The sequence below is a fragment of the Paroedura picta genome, chromosome 16 (genome assembly GCF_049243985.1).
Source record: "Paroedura picta isolate Pp20150507F chromosome 16, Ppicta_v3.0, whole genome shotgun sequence".
NCBI classification, from domain to species: Eukaryota; Metazoa; Chordata; class Lepidosauria; order Squamata; family Gekkonidae; genus Paroedura; species Paroedura picta.
In genome coordinates this window covers 30,355,359-30,375,969 of record NC_135384.1, presented here as the reverse complement: position 1 = coordinate 30,375,969, position 20,611 = coordinate 30,355,359, and positions in this window count along the sequence as shown.

Genomic DNA, 20,611 nt, shown 5'->3' with positions numbered 1-20,611 from the left:
GCCAAAATGTTTCATATCCACAGGGTTACTTGTACCAAATGAGTTTTATATGGTCACAGGTACTGTCACAAATGGCTTCATGTGCACATAGGAATGGTCTTTTTACTGGGGCCAAAATGTTTCATATCCACAGGGTTACTGGTACCAAATGGGTTTTATATGGTCACAGGTACTGTCACAAATGGCTTCATGTGCACATAGGAAAGGTCTTTTTAATGGGGCCAAAATGTTTCATATCCACAGGGTTACTGGTACCAAATGGGTTTTATATGGTCACAGGTACTGTCACAAATGGCTTCATGTGCACATAGGAATGGTCTTTTTACTGGGGCCAAAATGTTTCATATCCACAGGGTTACTGGTACCAAATGGGTTTTATATGGTCACAGGTACTGTCACAAATGGCTTCATGTGCACATAGGAAAGGTCTTTTTAATGGTGCCAAAATGTTTCATATCCACAGGGTTACTGGTACCAAATGGGTTTTATATGGTCACAGGTACTGTCACAAATGGCTTCATGTGCACATAGGAAAGGTCTTTTTACTGGGGCCAAAATGTTTCATATCCACAGGGTTACTGGTACCAAATGGGTTTTATATGGTCACAGGTACTGTCACAAATGGCTTCATGTGCACATAGGAAAGGTCTTTTTACTGGGGCCAAAATGTTTCATATCCACAGGGTTACTGGTACCAAATGGGTTTTATATGGTCACAGGTACTGTCACAAATGGCTTAATGTGCACATAGGAAAGGCCTTTTTAATGGTGCCAAAATGTTTCATATCCACAGGGTTACTGGTACCAAATGGGTTTTATATGGTCACAGGTACTGTCACAAATGGCTTCATGTGCATATAGGAAAGGTCTATTTACTGGGGCCAAAATGTTTCATATCCACAGGGTTACTGGTACCTAATGGGTTTTATATGGTCACAGGTACTGTCACAAATGGCTTCATGTGCACATAGGAATGGTCTTTTTACTGGGGTCAAAATGTTTCATATCCACAGGGTTACTGGTACCAAATGGGTTTTATATGGTCACAGGTACTGTCACAAATGGCTTCATGTGCACATAGGAATGGTCTTTTTACTGGAGCCAAAATGTTTCATATCCACAGGGTTACTGGTACCAAATGGGTTTTATATGGTCACAGGTACTGTCACAAATGGCTTAATGTGCACATAGGAAAGGTCTTTTTAATGGTGCCAAAATGTTTCATATCCACAGGGTTACTGGTACCAAATGGGTTTTATATGTCCTTGGTTGCTCTCACTGTTTGGGTCAAGTGCACATAGGAAAGGTCTTTTTACTATGGCCAAAATGTTTCATATCCACAGGGTTACTGGTACCAAATGGGTTTTATATGGTCACAGGTACTGTCACAAATGGCTTCATGTGCACATAGGAAAGGTCTTTTTACTGGGGCCAAAATGTTTCATATCCACAGGGTTACTGGTACCAAATGGGTTTTATATGGTCACAGGTACTGTCACAAATGGCTTCATGTGCACATAGGAATGGTCTTTTTACTGGGGCCAAAATGTTTCATATCCACAGGGTTACTGGTACCAAATGGGTTTTATATGGTCACAGGTACTGTCACAAATGGCTTCATGTGCACATAGGAATGGTCTTTTTACTGGGGCCAAAATGTTTCATATCCACAGGGTTACTGGTACCAAATGGGTTTTATATGGTCACAGGTACTGTCACAAATGGCTTAATGTGCACATAGGAAAGGTCTTTTTAATAGTGCCAAAATGTTTCATATCCACAGGGTTACTGGTACCAAATGGGTTTTATATGTCCTTGGTTGCTCTCACTGTTTGGGTCAAGTGCACATATGAAAGGTCTTTTTACTGGGGCCAAAATGTTTCATATCCACAGGGTTACTGGTACCAAATGGGTTTTATATGGTCACAGGTACTGTCACAAATGGCTTCATGTGCACATAGGAAAGGTCTTTTTACTGGGGCCAAAATGTTTCATATCCACAGGGTTACTGGTACCAAATGGGTTTTATATGGTCACAGGTACTGTCACAAATGGCTTCATGTGCACATAGGAATGGTCTTTTTACTGGGGCCAAAATGTTTCATATCCACAGGGTTACTGGTACCAAATGGGTTTTATATGGCCACAGGTACTGTCACAAATGGCTTCATGTGCACATAGGAATGGTCTTTTTACTGGGGCCAAAATGTTTCATATCCACAGGGTTACTGGTACCAAATGGGTTTTATATGGTCACAGGTACTGTCACAAATGGCTTAATGTGCACATAGGAATGGTCTTTTTAATGGTGCCAAATGTTTCATATCCACAGGGTTACTGGTACCAAATGGGTTTTATATGGTCACAGGTACTGTCACAAATGGCTTCATGTGCACATAGGAATGGTCTTTTTACTGGGGCCAAAATGTTTCATATCCACAGGGTTACTGGTACCAAATGGGTTTTATATGGTCACAGGTACTGTCACAAATGGCTTAGTGTGCACATAGGAAAGGTCTTTTTAATGGTGCCAAAATGTTTCATATCCACAGGGTTACTGGTACCAAATGGGATTTATATGGTCACAGGTACTGTCACAAATGGCTTAATGTGCACATAGGAATGGTCTTTTTAATGGTGCCAAATGTTTCATATCCACAGGGTTACTGGTACCAAATGGGTTTTATATGTCCTTGGTTGCTCTCACTGTTTGGGTCAAGTGCACATATGAAAGGTCTTTTTACTGGGGCCAAAATGTTTCATATCCACAGGGTTACTGGTACCAAATGGGTTTTACATGGTCACAGGTACTGTCACAAATGGCTTCATGTGCACATAGGAATGGTCTTTTTAATGGTGCCAAATGTTTCATATCCACAGGGTTACTGGTACCAAATGGGTTTTATATGGTCACAGGTACTGTCACAAATGGCTTCATGTACACATAGGAATGGTCTTTTTACAGGGGCCAAAATGTTTCATACCCACAGGGTTACTGGTACCAAATGGGTTTTATATGGTCACAGGTATTGTCACAAATGGCTTCATGTGCACATAGGAATGGTCTTTTTATTGGTGCCAAAATGTTTCATATCCACAGTGTTACTGGTACCAAATGGGTTTTATATGGTCACAGGTACTGTCACAAATGGCTTCATGTGCACATAGGAATGGTCTTTTTACTGGGGCCAAAATGTTTCATATCCACAGGGTTACTGGTACCAAATGGGTTTTATATGGTCACAGGTACTGTCACAAATGGCTTCATGTGCACATAGGAAAGGTCTTTTTATTGGGGCCAAAATGTTTCATATCCACAGGGTTACTGGTACCAAATGGGTTTTATATGGTCACAGGTACTGTCACAAATGGCTTCATGTGCACATAGGAAAGGTCTTTTTACTGGGGCCAAAATGTTTCATATCCACAGGGTTACTGGTACCAAATGGGTTTTATATGGTCACAGGTACTGTCACAAATGGCTTCATGTGCACATAGGAATGGTCTTTTTACTGGGGCCAAAATGTTTCATATCCACAGGGTTACTGGTACCAAATGGGTTTTATATGGCCACAGGTACTGTCACAAATGGCTTCATGTGCACATAGGAATGGTCTTTTTACTGGGGCCAAAATGTTTCATATCCACAGGGTTACTGGTACCAAATGGGTTTTATATGGTCACAGGTACTGTCACAAATGGCTTAATGTGCACATAGGAATGGTCTTTTTAATGGTGCCAAATGTTTCATATCCACAGGGTTACTGGTACCAAATGGGTTTTATATGGTCACAGGTACTGTCACAAATGGCTTCATGTGCACATAGGAATGGTCTTTTTACTGGGGCCAAAATGTTTCATATCCACAGGGTTACTGGTACCAAATGGGTTTTATATGGTCACAGGTACTGTCACAAATGGCTTAGTGTGCACATAGGAAAGGTCTTTTTAATGGTGCCAAAATGTTTCATATCCACAGGGTTACTGGTACCAAATGGGATTTATATGGTCACAGGTACTGTCACAAATGGCTTAATGTGCACATAGGAATGGTCTTTTTAATGGTGCCAAATGTTTCATATCCACAGGGTTACTGGTACCAAATGGGTTTTATATGTCCTTGGTTGCTCTCACTGTTTGGGTCAAGTGCACATATGAAAGGTCTTTTTACTGGGGCCAAAATGTTTCATATCCACAGGGTTACTGGTACCAAATGGGTTTTACATGGTCACAGGTACTGTCACAAATGGCTTCATGTGCACATAGGAATGGTCTTTTTAATGGTGCCAAATGTTTCATATCCACAGGGTTACTGGTACCAAATGGGTTTTATATGGTCACAGGTACTGTCACAAATGGCTTCATGTACACATAGGAATGGTCTTTTTACAGGGGCCAAAATGTTTCATACCCACAGGGTTACTGGTACCAAATGGGTTTTATATGGTCACAGGTATTGTCACAAATGGCTTCATGTGCACATAGGAATGGTCTTTTTATTGGTGCCAAAATGTTTCATATCCACAGTGTTACTGGTACCAAATGGGTTTTATATGGTCACAGGTACTGTCACAAATGGCTTCATGTGCACATAGGAATGGTCTTTTTACTGGGGCCAAAATGTTTCATATCCACAGGGTTACTGGTACCAAATGGGTTTTATATGGTCACAGGTACTGTCACAAATGGCTTCATGTGCACATAGGAAAGGTCTTTTTACTGGGGCCAAAATGTTTCATATCCACAGGGTTACTGGTACCAAATGGGTTTTATATGGTCACAGGTACTGTCACAAATGGCTTAATGTGCACATAGGAAAGGTCTTTTTACTGGGGCCAAAATGTTTCATATCCACAGGGTTACTGTTACCAAATGGGTTTTATATGGTCACAGGTACTGTCACAAATGGCTTCATGTGCACATAGGAATGGTCTTTTTATTGGTGCCAAAATGTTTCATATCCACAGGGTTACTGGTACCAAATGGGTTTTATATGGTCACGTTTACTGTCACAAATGGCTTCATGTGCACATAGGAATGGTCTTTTTATTGGTGCCAAAATGTTTCATATCCACAGGGTTACTGGTACCAAATGGGTTTTATATGGTCACAGGTACTGTCACAAATGGCTTCATGTGCACATAGGAAAGGTCTTTTTACTGTGGCCAAAATGTTTCATATCCACAGGGTTACTGGTACCAAATGGGTTTTATATGGTCACAGGTACTGTCACAAATGGCTTCATGTGCACATAGGAATGGTCTTTTTATTGGTGCCAAAATGTTTCATATCCACAGGGTTACGGGTACCAAATGGGTTTTATATGGTCACAGGTACTGTCACAAATGGCTTCATGTGCACATAGGAATGTTCTTTTTACTGGGGCCAAAATGTTTCATATCCACAGGGTTACTGGTACCAAATGGGTTTTATATGGTCACAGGTACTGTCACAAATGGCTTAATGTGCACATAGGAAAGGTCTTTTTACTGGGGCCAAAATGTTTCATATCCACAGGGTTACTGGTACCAAATGGGTTTTATATGGTCACAGGTACTGTCACAAATGGCTTAATGTGCACATAGGAAAGGTCTTTTTACTGGGGCCAAAATGTTTCATATCCACAGGGTTACTGGTACCAAATGGGTTTTATATGGTCAGAGGTACTGTCACAAATGGCTTCATGTGCACATAGGAATGGTCTTTTTATTGGTGCCAAAATGTTTCATATCCACAGGGTTACTGGTACCAAATGGGTTTTATATGGTCATGGTTACTGTCATAAAATTGCTTCATGTGTAGATAGGAAAGGTCTTTTACTGGGGCCAAAATTTTTCATATCCACAGGGTTACTGGTACCAAATGGGTTTTATATGGTCACAGGTACTGTCACAAATGGCTTCATGTGCACATAGGAAAGGTCTTTTTACTGGGGCCAAAATGTTTCATATCCACAGGGTTACTGGTACCAAATGGGTTTTATATGGTCACAGGTACTGTCACAAATGGCTTCATGTGCATATAGGAATGGTCTTTTTATTGGTGCCAAAATGTTTCATATCCACAGGGTTACTGGTACCAAATGGGTTTTATATGGTCACAGGTACTGTCACAAATGGCTTCATGTGCACATAGGAAAGGTCTTTTTATTGGGGCCAAAATGTTTCATATCCACAGGGTTACTGGTACCAAATGGGTTTTATATGGTCACAGCTACTGTTACAAATGGCTTCATGTGCACATAGGAATGGTCTTTTTATTGGTGCCAAAATGTTTCATATCCACAGGGTTACTGGTACCAAATGGGTTTTATATGGTCACAGCTACTGTTACAAATGGCTTCATGTGCACATAGGAATGGTCTTTTTATTGGTGCCAAAATGTTTCATATCCACAGGGTTACTGGTACCAAATGGGTTTTATATGGTCATGGTTACTGTCATAAAATTGCTTCATGTGTACATAGGAAAGGTCTTTTACTGGGGCCAAAATTTTTCATATCCACAGGGTTACTGGTACCAAATGGGTTTTATATGGTCACAGGTACTGTCACAAATGGCTTCATGTGCACATAGGAAAGGTCTTTTTACTGGGGCCAAAATGTTTCATATCCACAGGGTTACTGGTACCAAATGGGTTTTATATGGTCACAGGTACTGTCACAAATGGCTTCATGTGCATATAGGAATGGTCTTTTTATTGGTGCCAAAATGTTTCATATCCACAGGGTTACTGGTACCAAATGGGTTTTATATGGTCACAGGTACTGTCACAAATGGCTTCATGTGCACATAGGAAAGGTCTTTTTATTGGGGCCAAAATGTTTCATATCCACAGGGTTACTGGTACCAAATGGGTTTTATATGGTCACAGGTACTGTCACAAATGGCTTCATGTGCACATAGGAATGGTCTTTTTATTGGTGCCAAAATGTTTCATATCCACAGGGTTACTGGTACCAAATGGGTTTTATATGGTCACAGCTACTGTTACAAATGGCTTCATGTGCACATAGGAATGGTCTTTTTATTGGTGCCAAAATGTTTCATATCCACAGGGTTACTGGTACCAAATGGGTTTTATATGGTCACAGGTACTATCACAAATGGCTTCATGTGCACATAGGAATGGTCTTTTTATTGGTGCCAAAATGTTTCATATCCACAGGGTTACTGGTACCAAATGGGTTTTATATGGTCACAGGTACTGTCACAAATGGCTTCATGTGCACACAGGAAAGGTCTTTTTAATGGTGCCAAAATATTTCATATCCACAGGGTTACTGGTACCAAATTGGTTTTATATGGTCAAGGTTACTGTCCCAATCTGGTTCATGTGCACATAGGAAAGGTCTTTTTACCGGGGCCAGAACATTTCATATTCACAGGGTTACTGGTACCAAATTGGTTTTATGTGTCCTTGGTTACTCTCACTGTTTGTGTCATGTGCACATAGGAAAGGTCTTCTTACTGGGGCCAAAATGTTTCATATCCACAGGGTTACTGGTACCAAATGGGTTTTATATGGTCAAGGTTATGTCATATAATTGCTTCATGTGCACACAGGAAAGGTCTTTTTAATGCTGCCAAAATGTTTCATATGCACAAGGTTACTGATACCAAATTCTTTTTAGCCGCTCATGATTACTGTCACCAATTGGTTCATGTGCACATAGGAAAGGTTTTTTTACTGGGGCCAAAATAGTTCATGTGGGAACTCCTGGTTTCCTGATCTCGGCACAACTCCTGAGGGCACTCCTGGCTCCAGATTCCTGAATTTAGCTCCAGCGGACAACCCCCAGCTCCAGAACCCCAGCTCTGTCTTCTGACTATGGTCCGCCTTCCAGTTTCCCGGCTTTGACCTCTGAGGACCCTGCTGCTTCCTGATTCCAGCCTTTGGCTTCTGAGGATCCTCCTGCTTCCAGATTCCAGCCTTTGACTTCGGGGATCCTGCTGCTTCCTGATTCCAGCCTTTGGCTTCTGAGGACCTTGCTGGTGCTTAATGGGGCTCAGGTGGACATGGGAGGGGGTCTGGGTTGCCTTACACTGTGGTCAGGGGTGGGAGTCTCAGTGATAAGGCTTCATGGGGATCAGGTGTACATTGGAGGGGGTCTGGGTTGCATCACCATACACTCATGGGGGGGGTCTCATTACTGGTTTTTAATGGGGCTCTGGTGGACATGGGAGGGGGTCTGGGTTGCCTTATCATATGTATATGGGTGGGGGGTCTCAGTGATGGGGCTTAATGGGGCTCAGATGGACATGGCTGGGGGTCTGGTTTGCCTTACCATATGCTCATGGGTGGGGGTCTCAGTAATGGGGCTTAATGGGGCTCTGGTGAACATGGGAGGGGGTCTGGGTTGCCTTACCATATGCTCATGGGTGGGGGGTCTCAGTAATGGGGCTTAATGGGGCTCAGATGGACATGGGTGGGGGTCTGTTTTGCCTTACCATATGCTCATGGCTGGGGGGGTCTCAGTACTGGTGCTTAATGGGACTCAGTTGGACATGGGTGGGGGGGTCTGGGTTGCCTTACAGTGTGGTCAGGGGTGGGGGGTCTCAGTAATGGTGCTTAATGGGACTTAGTTGGACATGGGTGGGGGGTCTGGATTGCCTTACCGTATGCACATGGGTGGGGGTCTCAGTACTGGTGCTTAATGGGGCTCAGATGGACATTGCAGGGGGTCTGTTTTGCCTTACCATATGCTCATGGGTGGGGGGTCTCAGTACTGGTGCTTAATGGCGCTCAGATGGACATTGTAGGGGATCTGTTTTGCCTTACCATATGCTCATGGCTGGGGGGTCTCAGTACTGGTGCTTAATGGGGCTCAGATGGACATTGCAGGGGGTCTGTTTTGCCTTACCATATGCTCATGGCTGGGGGGGTCTCAGTACTGGTGCTTAAGGGGGCTCTGATGGACATGGGTGGGGGTCTGGGCTGCCTTACCATATGCTCATGGGTGGGGGGCCTCAGTACTGGTGCTTAATGGGGCTCAGTTGGACATGGGTGGGGGGTCTGGGTTGCCTTACCATATGCTCATGGGTGGGGGGTCTCAGTAATTGTGCTTAATGGGGCTTATATGGACATGGGTGGGTGTCTGGGTTGCCTTACCATATGCTCATGGGTGGGGGGCCTCAGTACTGATGCTTAATGGGACTTAGTTGGACATGGGTGGGGGAGTTTGTATCTGCACTTTTCCACATGCAGCCACATGGGTGACCTTTGGCTCGCCATAGAAGTGCAAAAACTCCGCAGACAAAGCAGAAATATCACGGCTCTCTTAGCCCCACCCACCTGACAGGTTGTCTGTTGTGGGGAGAGGAAGGGAAGATGACTGTAAGCTGCTTTGAGACTCCTACTGGCAGAGAAAAGCAGCATATAAGAACCAACTCTTCTTCAGTAATATCAGAGTACTCTCATCTTGCACTCCCTCAAAGGGAGTCTTTTGAGGGGAGAGGAAAGGGAAGGGGATTGTAAGCCGCTTTGGGACTCCTACTGGCAGAGAAAAGCAGCATATAAGAACCAACTCTTCTTCTGCAGTAACATCAGGGCTCTCTCAACCTCCACTCCCTCAAAGGGAGTCCCTTGAGGGGAGAGGAAAGGTAAGGGGATTGTAAGCCGCTTTGAGACTCCTACCGGTAGAGAAAAGTGGCATATCAGAACCAAATCGTCTTCTTCAGTAATTAATATTACTCTCTCACAGCCTCACCTCTCTCAAAGGGAGTCTGGTGAGGGCAGAGGAAAGGGAAGGGGATTGTAAGCTGCTTTGAGACTCCTACTGGTAGAGAAAAGCGGCATCTAAGATCTTAGATGCTCTTACCAAATCCTCATGGGTGGGGGGTCTTAGTACTGGTGCTGAATGGGGCTCAGGTGGACATGGGTGGGGGTCTGGGTTACCTTACCATATACTCATGGCTGGGGGGTCTCAGTACTGGTGCTTAAGGGGGCTCTGATGGACATGAATGGGGGTCTGGGTTGCCTTACCATATGCTCATGGGTGGGGGGTCTCAGTAATGGGGCTTAATGCGGCTCAGGTGGACATGGGTGGGGGTCTGGGTTGCCTTACCATATGCTCATGAATGGGGGGCCTCAGTACTGATGCTTAATGGGGCTCAGTTGGACATGGGTGGGGGTCTGGATTGCGTTACCATATGCTCATGGGTGGGGGGTCTCAGTATTGGTGCTTAATGGGGCTCAGATGGACATGGTTGGGGGTCTGGGTTGCCTTACCATATGCTCATGAGTGGGGGTCTCAGTAATGGTGTTTAATGGGGCTCAGATGGACATGGTTGGGGGTCTGGGTTGCCTTACCATATACTAATGGGTGGGGGGTCTCAGCAATGGTGCTTAATGGGGATCAGTTGGCCATGGGTGGGGGTCTGGGTTGCCTTACCATATGCTCATGGGTGGGGGGGGTCTCAGTAATTGTGCTTAATGGGGCTTATATAAATGGTTGGGGGTCTGGGTTGCCTTACCATATGCTCATGGGTGGGGGGTCTCAGTACTGGTGCTTAATGGGGCTCAGTTGGACATGGGTGGGGGGTCTGGGTTGCCTTACCATATGCTCATGGGTGGGGGGGGGGTCTCAGTAATTGTGCTTAATGGGGCTTATATAAATGGTTGGGGGTCTGGGTTGCCTTACCATATGCTCATGGGTGGGGGGTCTCAGTACTGGTGCTTAATGGGGCTCAGTTGGACATGGGTGGGGGGTCTGGGTTGCCTTACCATATGCTCATGGGTGGGGGGGGTCTCAGTAATTGTGCTTAATGGGGCTTATATAAATGGTTGGGGGTCTGGGTTGCCTTACCATATACTAATGGGTGGGGGGTCTCAGTATTGGTGCTTAATGGGGCTCAGATGGACATGGTTGGGGGTCTGGGTTGCCTTACCATATGCTCATGAGTGGGGGTCTCAGTAATTGTGCTTAATGGGGCTTATATAAATGGTTGGGGGTCTGGGTTGCCTTACCATATGCTCATGGGTGGGGGGTCTCAGTACTGGTGCTTAATGGGGATCAGTTGGCCATGGGTGGGGGTCTGGGTTGCCTTACCATATGCTCATGGGTGGGGGGGTCTCAGTAATTGTGCTTAATGGGGCTTATATAAATGGTTGGGGGTTTGGGCTGCCTTACCATATGCTCATGGGTGGGGGGCCTCAGTACTGGTGCTTAATGGGGCTCAGTTGGACATGGGTGGGGGGTCTGGGTTGCCTTACCATATGCTCATGGGTGGGGGGTCTCAGTAATTGTGCTTAATGGGGCTTATATGGACATGGGTGGGGGTCTGGGTTGCCTTACCATATGCTCATGGGTGGGGGGCCAGTACTGATGCTTAATGGGACTTAGTTGGACATGGGTGGGGGAGTTTGTATCTGCACTTTTCCACATGCAGCCACATGGGTGACCTTTGGCTCGCCATAGAAGTGCAAAAACTCCACAGACAAAGCAGAAATATCAGGGATCTCTTAGCCCCACCCACTTGACAGGTTGTCTGTTGTGGGGAGAGGAAGGGAAGGTCACTGTAAGCTGCTTTGAGACTCCTACTGGCAGAGAAAAGCAGCATATAAGAACCAACTCTTCTTCTGCAATAACATCAGGGCTCTCTCAACCTCCACTCCCTCAAAGGGAGTCCCTTGAGGGGAGAGGAAAGGTAAGGGGATTGTAAGCTGCTTTGAGACTCCTACTGGTAGAGAAAAGCGGCATCTGAGAATAATTCTTTCTTTCTTACCAAATCCTCATGGGTGGGGGGTCTTAGTACTGGTGCTGAATGGGGCTCAGGTGGACATGGGTGAGGGTCTGGGTTACCTTACCATATACTCATGGCTGGGTGGTCTCAGTAATTGTGCTTAATGGGGCTCAGATGGACATGGGTGGGGGTCTGGGTATCCCTACCATATACTCATGGGTGGGGGCCTCAGTACTGATGCTTAATGGGGCTCAATTGGACATGGGTGGGGGTCTGGATTGGGTTACCATATGCTCATGGGTGGGGGGTCTCAGTAATTGTACTTAATGGGGCTCTGATGGACATGGTTGGGGGTCTGGGTTGCCTTACCATATGCTCATGGGTGGGGGTCTCAGTAATGGTGCTTAATGGGGCTCAGATGGACATGGGTGGGGGTCTGGGTTGCCTTACCATATGCTCGTGGGTGGGGGTCTAAGAACTGGTGCTTAATGGGACTTAGTTGGACATGTGTGGGGGTCTGTTTTCCCTTACCATATGCTCATGGCTGGGGGGTCTCATTACTGGTGCTTAATGGGACTCAGATGGACATGAATGGGGGTCTGGTTTGCGTTAACATATGCTCATGGGTGGGGGATTTCAGCAATGGTGCTTAATGGGGATCAGTTGGACATGGGTGGGGGTCTGGGTTGCCTTACCATTTGATCATGGGTGGGGGATTTCAGCAATGGTGCTTAATGGGGATCAGTTGGACATGGGTGGGGGGTCTGGGTTGCCTTACCATATGCTCATGGGTGGGGGGCCTCAGTAATGGGGCTTAATGGGGCTAAGATGGACATGGGTGGGGGTCTGGGTTGCCTTACCATATGTTCATGGGTGGGGGATTTCAGCAATGGTGCTTAATGGGGCTCAGCTGGACATGGTTGGGGGGCTGGGTTGCCTTACCATATGCTCATGGGTGGGGGGCCTCAGTAATGGGGCTTAATGGGGGTCATATGGACATGGATGGAGGTCTGGTTTGCCTTACCATATGCTCATGGGTGGGGGTCTCAGAACTGTTGCTTAATGGGGCTCAGTTGGACATGGGTGGTGGTCTGAGGTGCGTCTGAGAGCCAACTTGGTATAGTGGCAATGAGTGTGGATTGCAAATCTGGTGAGTTGGGTTTGAATCTGTGCTCCCCCACATGTAGCCTGCTTGGTGAGCTTCGGCTCGCCACAATAGTGAAAGAACTCCTCTGACACAGCAGGAATATCAAGACTCTCTCAGCCTCACCCCCCTAATAGGTAGTCTCTTGAGGGGAGAGGAAAGGGACGGCAACTGTAAGCTGCTTTGAGACTCCCACGGGCAGAGAAAAGCAGCATATAAGAACCAACTCTTCTTCTTCAGTAATATCAGGGCTCTCTCAGCCTCCGCTCCCTCAAAGGGAGCCTGTTGAGGGGAGAGGAAAGGGAAGGGGATTGTAAGCCGCTTTGAATCTCCTACTGGTAGAGAAAAGTGGCATATAACAATCTCCTATTGTTCTTCAGTAATATCATGGCTCTTTCAGCCTCCCCTCCCTCACAGGGTGTCTGTTGTGGGGCGAGGGAATCGTAGGAGACTGGAAGCCGCTTTGAGACTCCTACTGGTAGAGAAAAGCGGCAACTAAGAACCAACTCTTCTCTTCTTACCATGTGCTCATGGGAGTACTGGTACTGAATTGGGCTCAGATGGACATGGTTGCTGGTACCAATTGAGTTTATGTACATATGTGTATAGGTGCTGGTACCAAATTGTTTCATATGCTCATTGTTACTGTCACAAATTGGTTCTTGTGCACCTGGGAAAGGCCTGGTTACAGGTGTAAAATTATTTCATATAGTCATGATTACTGTCAACTAACGGTTATGTAAACATGAAAAGTTTCTGGTTGCTTACTGGGAACTAATTAGTCCATATGCTCAAGTGGAAGGTCTGGTTACTGTCAACAAATAGGTTCACATGCAGATATTTGCTGGTACCACCTGGTTATATGCACATGAGAAAGGTCTTGTTACTGGTGCCAAAATGGTTAATTGCACAGGGTTACTTTCAAGAATTGGTTCACAATGCACATGAGAAAGGTCTGGTTACAGGTGTCAGATTGGTTCAGATGCTCATGGTTACTTGAAACAGCTTGGTTCTTGTGCACATGAGAAAGGTCTGGTTACAGGTGTCAGATTGGTTCCTATGCGTATGGTTACTGTCAACAAATTGGTTTACGTACACATGCAAAGTGTCTGGTAGATGGGTCCAATTGGATTCAGGTGCACATTGGGTTCTGGTACCAGTTAGGTTTATATGCATATGTAAAGGGCCTGTGTACTGGCACCAAAGGAGTTCAGGTGCAGCTAGGATGGGTCTGGCTGCTGGTAATAAAAAGAGCTCAGATCACAGGAGAGCAGAGTCCCTAGGAAGTGGGGCTGGGGAGGCTGAAGGACCCCAAAGAGTCTCTGTGGAAGAAGGAACCGAATCTCCCAGGGTCTGGAAATTGGCCTTGCGAGGTCCATGGGATTCTAGCCCAGTAGGGCTGCTGGATTGTTCCAGGGAAGGAGAAGGGACCCAACTGCGGAATCGTGAAGGGGAACAACTTCCAACCATCGGGACTATTTCTGGAGTGCTGGTGGCTCCCTGCCTCTGCCACGGTTGCTAGCAAAAAGAGCTGAAATCACTAAAGAGGGTGGGGGAGACCTGGGGGTGGGCAGTAGGACTGCAGAGGAGAAGAACAGGGAGTCACCTAAAGACGGAGCAGAGCCTTTGAGAAGCGGTGTGTGGGAGCCCCCAGTTACCAGAAAGGTGGCTCGGAGAGCTTCGCAAGAGCGGCTGCAGTACAGAAAGAACTGAACGTGACAGAAGAAAAAGAGGAAACCCACCAAGCTGGCTACTTATAGCTGAAGTGAAAACAAAAATCTTCTTTAATGGCTAATATAATAAAGCATAAAATTACAAGTATTATTACATATGTCTGATTCCTTGTTATTATTATTACAAATAAAACTGGTTAAATAAAATATTACCTTTAAAAGTTTAAGATATCTATGAACATTATTCTGTATTTTCTTATATTTTCTTGTCACATATACCAGAAGACAATAAAACCCATAAGCATCTACACGGTCATTCCAAACTCCCATCACAAGAGGAAATATAACTCCCCAGTAATACTTAGCTATTAGTATCGCCTGGCCACTACGGCCTGCTTTGGCGTATGTCCTGGAGGGGACTGTGGTCACAGCCTGTTGTGTAGCTCTCTGCAGAGTTTAGATTTGGCCTCATTTTAAACGTGCCCCTGCTCCGTGTTTACAGCTCTTAAAGCAACAATGCATGGAACGTATCTAATTGGAATTTGCAATATCACAACAAAACAAAATCAGTCCAGTGGCACTTTTAAGACCAACAAAGATTTATTCAAGCCGTTTGTTGGTCTTCAAGGTGCCTGACTGGACTCTGATTTTGTTTTGTTGTGCTGCTTCAGACCAACACGGCCACCCACTTGAATCTATGCTAATATCAAAGGGACGTGATCTGTCACACCTCAACAAGACAGGCAACAGTCAGGGAGAGAAACAGGGTGATGAGGAAGGCCCTCCCTTATGTGCACACCCCCCCCCCTCCCCAGGCAGCTTGGAGCAGAGGACTCTGTTGGCTCCTCAGAGAGATGGAGGCTCCTTTAGTGTAGCGATCCCCAACCTGTGGGCTGCGGACCTCCGACTAATTGGAGGTGGGCCCCGAAGGATGCCTTCTCTCCCCCCCCCCCGGCCCTTTACTTCATCCCCCCCCCCAGCCCTTTACAACAAACTTCATTGTTGTGGCGTGTCTGTATCTTATTTTGAACGGATGTTTAAACATTACCATAGCGATCAGAGAGTTCTAGGGCAGTGGTTGAGAGTAGAGGAGTAAACTACCCCCCCACCCCCGGGTCTCAGTAAAAGGCGTTGAGTGGTCCCCGGTGAGTGGTCCCCGGTGATAAAAAGGTTGGGGACCACTGCTTTATTGCATGGAGGCTCCTTTAGCATATGACGGTCACTGGGGAGTGAACCCAGGACCTTCTGCATGCCAAGCAGAGGCTCTTCCACTGAGCCACCAGGGCCTCTCCCTGGGCTGGAAGGGAGCAGGCCAGGATGGGCCTTGCATCCTGTAGCCCAGCCTTCTCCCCACAGGTGTGCCGAAACTGATAAGCGCACAGGCTCAAGATGAACCTGCATTTGTGAGTGGCCTTAAGGTTTGCAAAAAGGCAAGACAGAAATATTTCAACTAAGCGCACTTTACATGACCACTGCGCCCTGGGGGGCTCCTGGCAGGGCGGGGGGGGGGGGCGTGTCCGTCACTCCTCCCACCCCCTGCACGCCCCCGAGGCCGCTGACAGCGCGAGGCAGGCCGGCCGGCGCCGCGACCGAGAGTGACCCGGCCGGTGAACTTTGAGTGACCCCAGTGCCCATCATCACCCTCACCTGCGCCGCCTGCGCACGCTCTCCCCAGGCCCCCCCGGTGATTGGCTCCCCGCAGGCTCGGTCTCCGGGCAGAGAGCCTGCCCTTGCCCACGGCCCCTCGGCGGGCGCCCAATGAGCGGCGGGGCCTGAGGCGCCCCACTTTCCGGTTGGCTGCCCGGCCCGGCCGAAAGGCATAAAAGTCCGGCCTCGGGCGGGAAAATGACAGCCAGCTGGACCTGCCCTGAGGGGACAAGAAAAGAAGAGCGAAGACCAGAAGCCCCAAGACGAAGCCCTCAGACGGAGAAGCCCCGAGAGGAAGACCAGAAGCCCCAAGACGAGAAGGAAGAAGCCCCAAGAAGACGCAGCAGCCCCGAGAAGAAGACGCAGAAGCCCCAAGACGAAGCCCTGAGATGGAGAAGCCCCGAGAGGAAGACCAGAAGCCCCAAGACAAGAAGGAAGAAGCCCCAAGACGAAGCCCCGAGAGGAGGAAGCCCCAAGAAGACGCAGAAGCCCCAAGACGAGAAGGAAAAAACCCCGAAGACGAAGCCCTGAGACGCAGAAGCGCCAAGAAGACGCAGCAGCCCCGAGAGGAAGACTAGAAGCCCCAAGACGAGAAGGAAGAAACCCCAAGAAGACCAGAAGCCCCAAGACGAAGCCCTGAGAGGAGGAAGACGAGGAAGCCCCAAGACAAGGCTCTTCCCCTTCGGGCTCAGCGGCTGACGGGGCGTCTCTGGCCGGGCACCCTGCTCCGCCCCTCAGGCGCCTCGGCAGAGACGGGCAAGAAGCCCCCGCTGACCAGAGAAAATAAAGCTATGGGCGCTGGGGAGGGCTGCCCTCTGTGGCAAACAAAAAGAGCTGAAATCACAAGGGGAGGGAGGCGGGCAGAGGTCTGGGGACTGGGGCAACACTGGTTTTGGATGCTCAGGGTGACTGGTGCCCATTGGTTCAAACGCACCTGGGAAAGGTCTGGTTACAGGTGCTAAAATTCTTCATACGCTCATGGTTGCAGGTGCTAAAATGGTTTTATATGCTCATGATCACTGTCACAAATTGCTTCATGTGTACATAGGAAAGGTCTTTTACTGGGGCCAAAATGTTTCATATCCACAGGGTTACTGCTACCAAATGGGTTTTATATGGTCAAGGTTACCAATCTGGTTCATGTGCATATAGGAAAGGTCTTTTTAATGCTGCTAAAATGTTTCATATCCACAGGGTTACTGATACCAAATTGGTTTTATATGGTCAAGGTTACTGTCATATAATTGCTTCATGTGCACACAGGAAAGGTCTTTTTAATGCTGCTAAAATGTTTCATATCCACAGGGTTACTGGTACCAAACTGGTTTTATGTGGTCAAGGTTACTTTCATAGAATTGCTTCATGTGCACACAGGAAAGGTCTTTTAAATGCTGCTAAAATGTTTCATATCCACAGGGTTACTGGTACCAAACTGGTTTTATATGGTCATGGTTACTGTCACAATTTGGTTCATGTGCACACAGGAAAGGTCTTTTTACTGGTGCCAAAATGTTTCATATCCACATGGCTACTGGTACCAAACTGGTTTTATATGGTCAAGGTTACTGTCATATAATTGCTTCATGTGCATACAGGAAAGTTCTTTTTAATGCTGCCAAAATTTTTCATATCCACAGGGTTACTGGTACCAAATTGGTTTTATATGGTCAAGGTTACTGTCATATAATTGCTTCATGTGCATACAGGAAAGTTCTTTTTAATGCTGCCAAAATGTTTCATATCCACAGGGTTACTGGTACCAAATTGGTTTTATATGGTCAAGGTTACTGTCATATAATTGCTTCATGTGCACAAAGGAAAGGTCTTTTTAATGCTGCTAAAATGTTTCATATCCACAGGGTTACTGGTACCAAAATGGTTTTATATGGTCATGGTTACTGTCACAATTTGGTTCATGTGCACACAGGAAAGGTCTTTTTACTGGGGCCAAAATGTTTCATATCCACAGGGTTACTGGTACCAAACTGGTTTTATGTGGTCAAGGTTACTTTCATAGAATTGCTTCATGTGCACACAGGAAAGGTCTTTTAAATGCTGCTAAAATGTTTCATATCCACAGGGTTACTGGTACCAAACTGGTTTTATATGGTCATGGTTACTGTCACAATTTGGTTCATGTGCACACAGGAAAGGTCTTTTTACTGGTGCCAAAATGTTTCATATCCACATGGCTACTGGTACCAAACTGGTTTTATATGGTCAAGGTTACTGTCATATAATTGCTTCATGTGCATACAGGAAAGTTCTTTTTAATGCTGCCAAAATTTTTCATATCCACAGGGTTACTGGTACCAAATTGGTTTTATATGGTCAAGGTTACTGTCATATAATTGCTTCATGTGCACAAAGGAAAGGTCTTTTTAATGCTGCTAAAATGTTTCATATCCACAGGGTTACTGGTACCAAAATGGTTTTATATCGTCATGGTTACTGTCACAATTTGGTTCATGTGCACACAGGAAAGGTCTTTTTACTGGGGCCAAAATGTTTCATATCCACAGGGTTACTGGTACCAAATTGGTTTTATATGGTCACAGGTACTGTCATAAAATTGCTTCATGTGCACATAGGAAAGGTCTTTTACTGGTGCCAAAATGTTTCATATCCACAGGGTTACTGGTACCAAATGGGTTTTATATGGTCAAGGTTACTGTCATATAATTGCATTAATGTGCACATAGGAAAGGTCTTTTTAATGGTGCCAAAATATTTCATATCCACAGGGTTACTGGTACCAAATGGGTTTTATATGGTCAAGGTTACTGTCATATAATTGCTTCATGTGCACACCGGAATGGTCTTTTTAATCGTGCCAAAATGTTTCATATCCACAGGGTTACTGGTACCAAATAGGTTTTATGGGCTCATGGTGACTGGTGTCTATTGGTTCAAACCCACCTTGGAAAGATCTGGCTACAGGTGCCAAAACACTTCATATGCACAGGGCTACTGGTACCAAAATGGTTTTATATGGTCGTGGTTACTGTCACAATTTGGTTCACGTGCACATAGGAAAGGTCTTTTACTGGTGCCAAAATATTTCATATCCACAGGGTTACTGGTACCAAATTGGTTTTATATGGTCACAGGTACTGTCATAAAATTGCTTCATGTGCACATAGGAAAGGTCTTTTTACTGGTGCCAAAATGTTTCATATCCACAGGATTACTGATACCAAATTGGTTTTATATGGTCACAGGTACTGTCATAAAATTGCTTCATGTGCACACAGGAAAGGTCTTTTTAATGGTGCCAAAATGTTTCATATCCACAGGGTTACTGGTACCAAATTGGTTTTATATGGTCACAGGTACTGTCACAAATGGCTTCATGTGCACACAGGAAAGGTCTTTTTAAAGGTGGAAAAAACATTTCATATTCACAGGAGTACTGGTACCAAATTGGTTTTACATGCTCATGGTTACTGTCACCAATTGGTTCATGTGCACATAGGCAAGGTCTTTTTACTGGGGCCAGCTTACTTCATGTTCATGTGGGAATTCCTGGTTTCCTGATCTCGGCACAACTCCTGAGAGCACTCCTGGCTCCAGATTCCTTAATTTAGCTCCAGACATCCAACTGCAGACTCCTGGCTTTGGCCTCTGAGCGCCCTGCTGCTTCCAGATTCCAGCCTTCAGCTTCTGAGCGCCCTGCTGCTTCCAGATTCCAGCTGCTTCCAGATTCCAGCCTTCGGCTTCTGAGCTCCCTGCTGCTTCCAGATTCCAGCCTTCGGCTTCTGAGCGCCCTGCTGCTTCCAGATTCCAGCCTTCGGCTTCTGAGGACCCTCCTGCTTCCAGATTCCAGCCTTCGGCTTCTGAGCGCCCTGCTGCTTCCAGATTCCCGCCTTTGGCTTCTGAGGTCCCTGCTGCTTCCCGATTCCAGCCTTTGCCTTCTGAGGACCCTCCTGCTTCCAGATTCCAGCCTTTGGTTTCTGAGGACCCTGCTGCTTCCAGATTCCAGCCTTGGGCTTCTGAGGGACCTCCTGCTTCCAGATTCCAGCCTTTCGCTTCTGAGGACCCTGATGCTTCCAAATTCCAGCCTTGGGCTTCTGAGGGACCTCCTGCTTCCAGATTCCAGCCTTTCGCTTCTGAGAACCCTGCTGCTTCCAGATTCCAGCCTTGGGCTTCTGAGGACCCTGCTGCTTCCAGATTCCAGCCTTCGGCTTCTGAGGTCTCTGCTGCTTCCCGATTCCAGCCTTTGCCTTCTGAGGACCCTCCTGCTTCCAGATTCCAGCCTTTTGCTTCTGAGAACCCTGCTGCTTCCCGATTCCAGCCTTGGGCTTCTGAGGGCCCTCCTGCTTCCAGATTCCAGCCTTTTGCTTCTGAGAACCCTGCTGCTTCCAGATTCCAGCCTTGGGCTTCTGAGGGACCTCCTGCTTCCAGATTCCAGCCTTTCGCTTCTGAGAACCCTGCTGCTTCCAGATTCCAGCCTTGGGCTTCTG